Source organism: Pseudophryne corroboree, chromosome 9, assembly GCF_028390025.1.
Source record: "Pseudophryne corroboree isolate aPseCor3 chromosome 9, aPseCor3.hap2, whole genome shotgun sequence".
Taxonomy (NCBI): Eukaryota; Metazoa; Chordata; class Amphibia; order Anura; family Myobatrachidae; genus Pseudophryne; species Pseudophryne corroboree.
In genome coordinates, this window is record NC_086452.1 from 415,195,115 (window position 1) to 415,204,784 (window position 9,670).

At 48.0% G+C, this 9,670-nt stretch overlaps 1 long non-coding RNA gene across 1 annotated transcript; it reads left to right on the forward strand.

Annotated features, from left to right (window-relative positions):
- The first annotated feature begins 1,742 nt into the window (after nucleotides 1-1,742).
- LOC134957092 (uncharacterized) lies at nucleotides 1,743-9,183 on the forward strand. The gene is made up of 3 exons (XR_010186453.1): nucleotides 1,743-1,826; nucleotides 2,975-3,028; nucleotides 9,018-9,183. It is a non-coding gene; the product is annotated as an uncharacterized LOC134957092 (long non-coding RNA).
- Nucleotides 9,184-9,670: the final 487 nt, after the last annotated feature.

A 9,670-nucleotide genomic window follows, 5' to 3' on the forward strand; every position in this document is an offset into this window, starting at 1 on the left:
AGGGCATGTGTATCTGGCACTGTGTGGGGGCATGTGTATCTGGCACTGCCGGGGGCATATGTGTATCTGACACTGTTTGGAGGGCATGTGTATTTGGCACTGTTTGGGGGGCATGTGTATCTGGAATTGTTGGGGGCATGTGTATCTGGCACTGTGGAGCATGCAATGTATATCTGGCACTGTGTGGGGGGCATGTGTATCTGGTACTGTTTCGGGGGGATGTGTATCTGGCACTGTGTGGGAGGCATGTGTATCTGGCACTGTGTGGGGGGCATATGTATTTGGCACTGTGGGGGGCATGTGTATCTGACACTGTGGTGGGGGGCATGTGTATCTGGCACTATATGGGGTGCATGTGTATCTGGCACTGTGTGGGGGGCATGTGTATCTGGCACTGTGGTGGGGGCATGTGTATCTGGCACTCTGGGGGGCATGTGTATCTGGCACTGTGTGGGGGGCATGTGTATCGGGCACTGTGTGGGGGGAATGTGTATCTGGCACTCTGTGGGGGGCATATGTATCTGGCACTGTTTGGGGGGCATATGTATCTGGCACTGTTTGGGGGGCATGTGTATCTGACACTGTGGGTGGCATGTGTATCTGTCACTGTGGGACATATAATGTGTATCTGGCACTGTGGGGGCATATAATGTATATCTGGCACTGCTTGTGTATCTGGCACTGTGAGGGCATATAATGAGTATCTGGCACTGTTGGGGGCATATAATGTGTATCTGGCACTGCTGGGGGCATGTAATATGTATCTGGCACTGCTGTGGGCATTTAATGTGCATCTTGCACTGTGGGGGCATTTAATGTGTATCTGGCACTGTGGGGGCATATAATGTGTATTTGGCACTACTGGGGTAGTATGTGTATTTGGCACTACTAGGGGCGTATGTGTATCTGGCATTGGACTATTGGGGTCATTATGTGTCTGACACTATACTGGAGACATAATGTGGGCGTTATGTGTAAGGCTGCTAATTGTGTGTGAAAATATATTTATAGTTTGATTATATAAAGTTGCGAGGCCACGCCCACTTTCCCAGGAGCGCACGCCTTAGGCGCGCGCATGGTGGGGGGAGGGGGGCACTTTGAAATTTTCTCGCTCAGGGTGCTATGCTAGTAGGCCTGGAGCCGGCCCTGCACATGGAGATGGTCTGTCTTATGGGCCTGTTATAGGAGTGTCGCTGGCATGTTACTAAAGTATTTTCATACACAAACACTTAGGGGCAGATCCAATTGCAGGGCAAAATTTTAAAAACCCTGCAGCATGATGTTTCTCCGTCAACCGCAGGGTTTTTTTGGTATTCAATTAGGGGACTGAAAATGTGATGCAGTTATTTTTATATAAATCACTGCGTCTTTTTCACGCATCTCCATAGAAAAAATATTTTTTCCTTAAAATTGCTATTTTTAGGAGAAATCACCGGTATTTGTTCTGGCACCCTGACGGCATCTCCCGAGGACTAATTAAGCAACTGGAAGTTTCCAATTAGCTTAATTAGTTGTAATTGCTCACCATCCAAAGCCGTGTCTTTTTCCTCCAGCACCGGGAGCCGGGTCTTCTGCAGGAGCGGTGAGTATGAGTATATGAGGTATGTGAGTGTTTGCAAGTGTTTATGAGTGTCACTCTGTAAGTATGTGTAAGTGAGTGTGTGTGACTCCCCTGTGTGTGTATGTGTGTGAACCCTCTGGAGCTAGCCACTGGGAGAACTACATCTCCCTTTTGCTTTCCCAGGAGCCCCTGGGACTCCCAGAAGCCCCCTCCCCAGTGGAAGATGGAGGGGAGACCACCAGGAGCTGCAGAGACATCCAGAGATGTGAGTATCTTTTTTTGAAGATAAAGTGGGTATCAGGAGCACCCGCAGTAATCCAAAATTTGGGGTGAGGAGGTAACAAGGTTTGTAACCTCGTTAAACCTGGCTCCCAATTGAATCTCCCCCTTACTCTCTCACATATGAGGCCATTGTCAGACTGATAATCTGCATCTGCTATAGGACCTGTGCATGTAATGATAATGCAGCTGATGGTATCTAAAGACTACTAAACGGGATAGATTTTGGATCCATCTCTGTTTATCTCTGTATCCAGCCTTATATTAAATACATCTTTGAGTGCAGGTCTAAAATCCCCCATATCCTATTTATGAAAAATGTCCGATATCTCAAACGCTGTAGTTTCACTTTTCGCAGCAAAACAGATTTTAGTTGCACCATTATTTACCAATCTGGGGCTCCGAAAGGAGCACATGTGAAAACCCTGCACCTCTCCCTGGCACTGCCGGGGAAAGGGTCAGAGTACAGTATGAATGTGTGAGCAGTAGCTTGACCCATGCATGAAGCGAAGCCAGGAGTACAGTAGAGTAATGTCATTGTCACTTAGTAAATTGCGGTCAGCCTGTGTCCCCATAGAGATCTATGGAGGCTGAGGTAAGTGACGCAAACTCTGGATTCTCTAATGTTAACATGTTAATAAATTGTGAAACCCTGAGGTAATATGTAGAACCCTTAATCTTAATCAGAGTATATCTTTCTTCAAATATGGGTGCATATGCGTCATTATATTTCAGTAAAAAAGCACTGATCTGAGCCTCAAGGGGCAAGAAGGGGTTAACAGCGTGCACATGAATCCGTATTAGATTTCCGGGCTGCCATAGCATCCTGTCGTTATCACTTTAATTGTTTCCTCTTCCACTTTCTTTGAGATGTTGGGATATGGGAGCAGAATGGGACCTCGGGATGATGTATGCACCATCCTGTTTGACATCACACATTAATAATTTGGGGCTTGTTGCATGTGTCTAGCGTATGCCCTTCTATGGCATTTGATATCCAAGGCTTATGTATTTGTCATGATTAACGTTCTTCTGTGATCTCTCAGTGACCGCTGTCATGTTTCTGCATGAATAGAAAGTAAATAGTAAGCGTTCTTGTAGAACAATCACCAAGGACACCTTCCTGCCTTGCAGGTGTATCTGAGCCTGTGGCACAATGTGCTGAATAAAAGCATCTTGCAGTAATAGGTAATTATGGGCCTTATTGTGAGTCAGACGCAAACCAAAAACAATTCTGATGTTCACGTACTTGAGCGATTATTTGCTACAGCACTTGCATAAGAAATCAATTAAATCCCTACAGCGGATGCGTTACCCTGAGTATATGCATAAAGGTGCTATTGCGATCACTCAGACGATATCCGAAGCGGGGCGGCACAGTGATGGGTGTTCCTGGGTGGTGACTGGGCGGTGGGCTGAAGTGATCGCAAAAGAAGTCCAACTCATATGCGTGTTATATGAGTGTTGCAGGCGTGTCAGGTAAAGCGGTTGCATTCCCAGACACAGAGACACTTCCGCACAGAGCCTGTGTTCAGGCGGTGAAAATGCACCTGCCATATGATTGTGACCAATGTCTGCGGTACGACTGATGGTGTGCCGGGGTGTGCAACGCGCACAGACGCATAAAGTGGGTGTGTCAGTGCCTGCACATTCAGGCACACGCTAGTACACCCGGAAAAGGATGGTACAAACGTTTGCATATTATCGCTCCCATGACTCCACCAACAGATGCTAGAGTCGATGCAGCAGTGTCCACCTCTTAATCAGGCTCTTTGTTTTGTTGTTTCCATTTTACATACTCCACTTAGGCAAATATTAATGTTTTAACCCAGAGAACAACATGAGAGTGAGAATTAATTGTACTTCATATCTGGAATAACTGAAATCATTGCACTCAAAACTGAAAAATGAGAATATCAACAGTGAAATATTAACTGTTTTCCAATTTGGGATAATTGGTGGTGAGTTCTCCCCCAGCACTATTTTCTCCACCAGCACTTTCTTCTTCCCCCAGCACTACTTTCTCCCCATCACTTTCTACCCCCCAGCACTACTTTTTTCCCCGACACTGATTTCTCCCCAGCACTACTTTCTTCCCCAGCACAACCTTCTCCCCCACAGCACTGCCTTCTCCTCAAGCACTACTTTCTTCATCCTGCACTGCACTCTCTTCCAAGCACTGCCTCCTACCCCCAGCACTGCCTATTCCTCCTTACAGTACCTTCTCCTCCCAGCACTGTGTCCTCCTCCCAGCACTGCCTTCTCCCCCCAGCACTGTGTACTCCCCAGCACTGCCTTCTCCCCCCAGCACTGTGTACTCCCCAGCGCTGCCTTCTCCCCCCAGCACTGTGTCCTCCTCCCAGCACTGCCTTCTCCCCCCAGCACTGTGTACTCCCCAGCACTGCCTTCTCCCCCCAGCACTGTGTACTCCCCAGCACTGCCTTCTCCCCCCAGCACTGTGTACTCCCCAGCACTGCCTTCTCCCCCCAGCACTGTGTCCTCCTCCCAGCACTGCCTTCTCCCCCCAGCACTGTGTACTCCCCAGCACTGCATTCTCCCCCCAGCACTGTGTACTCCCTAGCACTGCCTTCTCCCCCCAGCACTGTGTACTCCCCAGCACTGCCTTCTCCCCCCAGCACTGTGTACTCCCCAGCACTGTGTTCTACCCCCAGCACTGCCTTCTCCCCCCAGCAATGTGTCCTCCACACAAAACTGAGTTCTCCTCCTGAGCACTCTTTAATCCCACCCAGCTCTGCTTCTCCTCCCAGTACTGCAGTGCCCCCTCAGCATTATGTCTTCCCCCATCATTGTGTTCTCCATCCATCACTTCATTCTCGCACCAGCACCACGTTCTCCCCCCAGCATTGTGTTCTCCTACTCAGCACTGAGTTCTCGTTCAAGCACTGTATTCTCTCCCCGAGCACTGTCCTCCACCCCCAAGCACTGTGTTTTCACCCCCAGCTCTGTACTCTCCCTCAGAGCACTGTGTTCTCCCACAGCTAGAGATGGCCATGGACCATCAATGATTCCTAATCATCGATGGTTTAAGGCCGATATTGAATGGTTTTGCCGTTGATGGGCGAGAACCAGATGGTTTTCCCCCATCGATGGCTTTAATATAAACTAATATTTTTTTTTTTTTTTTTTTTGCAAGGTGCCGACACACAGAGCTTAGCTCCGCCCCTGACACCCATGAAGCCGTGCCCCCAGGCTGTGATTGTGTAATAACAGGGATGACCATTGATGAGTGAAACCATTGATGGTCACCCATAGCATAGTTAGTGACCATTGATGGTCACTCACAGTGTCGCCTTCGATGTCAACCATTGATGGCGATCATACCGATGGCCATCTCTACTCACAGCACTATTCCCAGCGAGCACTCTTCCTGGTGAGTCTGCCCAATCTTTTAAAGCAGCAATCTTTTAAAATGCAAAAACCAATCTGGTTTTTCCTTTTAAATGAATGCTGCTTTAAAACATGAGGCAGACTCGCTGGGAACCCGCAGATGCCTGCCATTTGCAGGCATTTACAGTTACTACTATGACTGTTGTCACATGAACATTTTAGGGCAACATAGCTTATAGAGAAGCATGGAGCACAGAGCAACAAAACAATCAGCTTTTAGCAGTCTAGTGCAAGCAGACAAATGAAATACTTTATTGCTGTGGGTTATTAACTTTTCCCCATATTCTTAAATCAAGGCTGGGTGCATATTAAATAATCCTGGATCATGGCCGATGGCATCACAGAGGGAATGAGATGTTTGTCGGTCATACAAACTGAACAAAATAGCACACATGCTATATCGTTCATAGCCGCATTCAGCAGCATTTCACCGAGTGCCGGGTCGCACCATCTGACGTGCAGCACAACAGATGGGACAACCCCGATGTGTCGGCGGGTGGGAGTGCACAGATGACCATACACATATAGGCTGTATCAAACATATTTGAATAAAATAATTAAGATAAGTGGTCAGGAAAAGGTTAAACATACTATAATAAATAAACACACAAACATAATAGAACCAGTACTGCACTTTCTAAGCACACATTCTCCCACCTCATGGTAAGGTTCCTGTCTCTTCTTCCTGGTAGCTACTCTCCGGTTCAGTCCACTGAGTGAGAACTCAGAACCATACATAAAGCAATCTTGGTAGAAGAAGCTGCTCCCACTAGCATGTGCAGCAGCTCTGCTCTGTCCCTTAAACCATACTTGCTGATATTGCTGTATGGGGCAGCCAGGTCGGCACAGGTAGGGGCGTGGTGGGGTGAATGATTTAGCATAGGGGCGGAACTGGGGGCACGGCCACCTGGTCATCGTGGCCCCGTCCCCTGCCCTGCAATGCCGAGATTACCGGCATTGAGAGGCAGGGGGCGGGGTTCCGATGATGTGATTCCGCACGGCTACCAGTGACGTAACTAGGGGTCCGCAGCCACTGCGATCACTTGGGGGAGCGCAGGGCTGCGGGGCGCCCTAGCCGCCACTGATCTCTGCTGTGAAAGAGGGACACGGAGGGCACAGCGCGCGCCTCTCCTGTGTCCCTCCTGCGTCTCCGGGGTGTCTATTAAATGAAGTGCCCGTTCATGAGCTCTGATTGGCTCATGAACCGGCACTTCATTTAACAGACACACCGGAGACGCAGGAGGGACACAGGAGAGGCGCACGCTGTGCCCTCCGTGTCCCTCTTTCACAAAACAGCGGGGAGCCACTGGGGGAGGGGGAGCATATTTGGCACTTGGGGGGAGGGGCATATGTGGCACTGAGTGGGCATATGTGGCAATGGGGGGTATATGTGTACCTTGCATTGGGGGCATGTGTGTACCTGGCACTGTGGGGGAATATCTGGCACTGGGGGCATATGTGGCACTGGGAGCACAGCCCTAGCAACAAGCATTACCCCCTAGCAACGAGCATGACACCCAGTGCATGAAACCCCTGGCAACGAGCATGACACCCTGAGCATGAAAACCCCTGGCACCGTGCATGGAACCAAGAGCATGAAACCCCTGGCAACGAACAGGTAATTTAAAAGTAATTAGAAGCCTTACTGTAGGACTTAATGTGTAATGGGCATTGCGGTGTGTGGCATAATGTATCACGGGCATTGTGGTATGTGGTATAATGTCTCAGGGGCATTGTGGTGTGTGTCATAATGTGTCACAGGCATTGTATGTGCTATAATGTATCAGGGGCATTGCAGTGTGTAGCATAATGTATAACGGGCATTGCGATTCCTGTCATAATGTGTCACAGGCATAATGTGTCTGGGGCATTATGGTGTGTGCATAATGGGTCATGTGCATTATTGTGTGTGGCATAATGTCTAAGGGCTATTGCAGTATGTGGCATAATGTATACTGGGCATTACTATAAGGAGAAAAAAATTACAAATAATGTAAGGGGCATGAATCAGGATTATTTTTCTTTCCTGTGGTGGCCAACATCTGGGCGTGCAGGTTGCAAAACTGGGGTATAAGGTAGTCTTTTCCTGCAAAGCCACGCCCCTTTATGCAAATCCACGCCACCTCTTTGAGGCGCGCGCAGATTCATCGCTTTACTTGTGCCAATTATGGGGGGGGGGGAGGCGCCAGAGAATTTTTTGGCTTGGGGGAGAAAAATTTCTAGTTACGCCACTGACGGCTACCCACTTTGGACAGTGGCAGGGGGGGTTGCTGGGCAATGGGGAGGGGGACAGGCTGACAGAGCAGGTCTAGAAGACTTGACCACTCTTCCGGGATGCCAGGAGCACCACCTGATTGTAAGGAGCCTCCCTGACATTCCGGGAGAGTAGGCAAGTATGCCTTAAACTGAATGTTGTGGCAGCAGCTCTAGTAATCGTATTATATACCATTGCTATTGTTGTCATAATTTGAGCCACTTGCCAAGAGGAGGGGGGTTTCCAGGCAACTGGAAATTCCCCCCTGCATTTGCCTGTGAGGGAAGCTTCATTCCCAGTACCAAGATGGCTACTGAGTATGCTACTGAGCGTATATGAAGCCACATATGCAGTGACCAATTTCTTACTTTGGCGCATGAATAGTATGCTCAGAGCAGGGTTCCAGCCGCCCTAGCTAATACAGAAGTGGCCACCCCCATTCCCCACCCCCACCACCAATTTTTTTTTGCTTATATTCAGCAAAAAATCTCTAATTATGTGTCAAAATTTACCACAGATCCAATTATTGTTTGCTGATTCAAATTGTATTTTTTTTTATTCTGTATGCTCCCAGATGCCTTCCCCATGATAATATTGTTCCACAGTCCACAGTATATAATCCCAGATCCCTCTCCCCATAATATGATGCACCAGACAGCCCCCACTTCCCCATGATAATATTGTCCAGCTGCCCTTCCCCTCCCCTCCCCCAGTAATATGCACCAGACCAGACAGCCCCCACTCTGGGTCCCCATAATAATAAAGTGCTACCTAAAGGACTGGAGTCAGGACTGTGACACAGCCGCCCTCAGATAGTCTCGGGACACACACACACACCAGGTCCGACAGGAAGTCTGAAAATGGCTTGTGCAGAGGTCTCTGGGAACATGTCACCCATGCCACATTCCCAGAGACTTTGCTATTGTGTATGCGCAAATTACCAAGAAAATGGGCGCTGCACCATTTTTTTGTGCTTTTTGCTGTTCTTCAGTGCCAGGTGACTTGGGACTCTGGAGAGGTACAGTAAGTATAAGTATAGGTGCAAGGTGTGTGGTGGGTGCCACTCTGGTACTAGGAGTCCTAGGGGACTGTCTGCACCGCACACCCTGCACCCGTTATACACCAATGAGGCCCACTGTGGGTACATTTAAAAAAATGAATTCATAATTCCTGTGCAACCTTCATTTAGTTATTCAATCTACAACAGACACACATTTCATATACAAGGTATTTTTTAACTTATTCCAGAACTTTTTTCTTTTAAACTATGTAAACCTTCATCATCAGAATTCAGTTCCGTGATCCCACAACATGTTTATATCGTGCATGAAGTTGCAGATGATTATGTCCAGGTGTTTAGTGAGATCATATTTCCCTCTGTTAGGTACAGTTAGCAGGCTACTCCATTAGAACGATTTATTTTGCACTATGTTTGTACGAAAATTGAAGAAGAAAAAAACGGAAAAAAAAATACACATTCTAACTTGGCTCACATTGAGAAAATGTCTTGTTTAGCAAACTTTGAACTCTCACCTTACTGTGGAAAGAAAGACAGTGATGGATAGGCCAGAAGACGGAATCTGCAGCAACCAATCAGCAGCCAGCAAGTCGTGCAATATGCATACACATCTGTACTTTAAAATGAATGTTGTCATTTCTATTGTATTAAAGTTTTTGTAGTTGTCCCACACTGAGAAATATTAACGTTTCCTGAGATGTTTATTATTTTGAAACAATACTGTCTCCCCATACCCTATAATATTGCTTTGTATTGTATGGCTTAATATATAATTATTTCAGTCATTGGGGTGCGGCCATACTAATAATACAACAATATGTAACAAACTCGTTTCCCAAAAAAGAAGAAAGAATGAAACCGAAGTCTCTTTTGGCGCACTTCTGGATATATATATATACAGGGCTGCCATCAGAAATTATGGGGCCCGGGACTGGCCAAATAGGCAGGGCCCCCCAGATGGGGTCTGGATGGGCTGTGGGTTGGGGAGGGGCGGGGGTGCCGCGGGTGGTGGAGGGGCAGGGCTGTTGTGGATGGGGGAGGGGTTCCGGAGGTGCTGCGGGTGGGGTAGGGGCAGGTGCGGGGGGTGCCGTGGGTGGTGTAGGGGGTCCTGACACCATTTTATGCCCCACACACAACAATGCCTTTTACA